The 615-nt window shown below is 33.0% G+C and overlaps 1 protein-coding gene across 1 annotated transcript in view; it reads right to left on the bottom strand.

The window, feature by feature from the left end:
- Positions 1 to 615, bottom strand: part of LOC131877644 (uncharacterized) — a 12651-nt gene that overhangs the window by 7689 nt on the left and 4347 nt on the right. The gene's annotated exons all lie outside the window — the stretch shown is intronic.

The following is a 615-nucleotide window of genomic DNA, read 5'->3' as shown; positions in this document are numbered from 1 at the left end:
GAGCCCATTCATACTCTTTTATGACCAGGTGAGAAGAAGTTTTTCAATTTCTTATCGTATTACCAGGTAATGATTTTGTTTACTCCATAATGCAATCGCGTACAAACGTTAAAAGCAAGCTACTTTACATAATGAAAGTGGGCTGATAGTTTGGAAAGAGGCAAATATATTTGATTCAAGCCTCGTGTGCACCTTATTCCTTTTCAGAGAAGTCGAAAGTTAAGAAAAAGAAAATATTCGGGCCAAAAAGAGGAGTTTTGGGGGCAAACTTAAGACATTTTGCTACAGAGTTGATTCATATTTCTTAAAACACAGATCATGTAGTCTTTTTTGCAAGAATGAGCTATTCTTGCAAAGATTTATTCGAAACCAAGCTCATTCTATTTAATTTTTCACAAAAAGACATGCATTTAATCAGAAGTTTTCCGAAGTTTTTTGCCAACGTCGGTGGCTTAAAGACTTGTGATTTCAGTATGATCATTCATGTGAACTTAAAACATGAAAAAATAAGGTTTTCAAAAACTCATCTATGGCTCTAACGTTGATGGACAAGCATATTATTCGAAAATAAAATAATTTTTTTTTTTTATTCCAAACCCCTTGTTTCACAGGTAT

The sequence above is a fragment of the Tigriopus californicus genome, chromosome 3, assembly GCF_007210705.1.
Source record: "Tigriopus californicus strain San Diego chromosome 3, Tcal_SD_v2.1, whole genome shotgun sequence".
Classification (NCBI taxonomy): Eukaryota; Metazoa; Arthropoda; class Copepoda; order Harpacticoida; family Harpacticidae; genus Tigriopus; species Tigriopus californicus.
The sequence above is the reverse complement of the archived record's forward strand: the minus strand, read 5'-3'. Positions and strand labels throughout refer to the sequence as shown.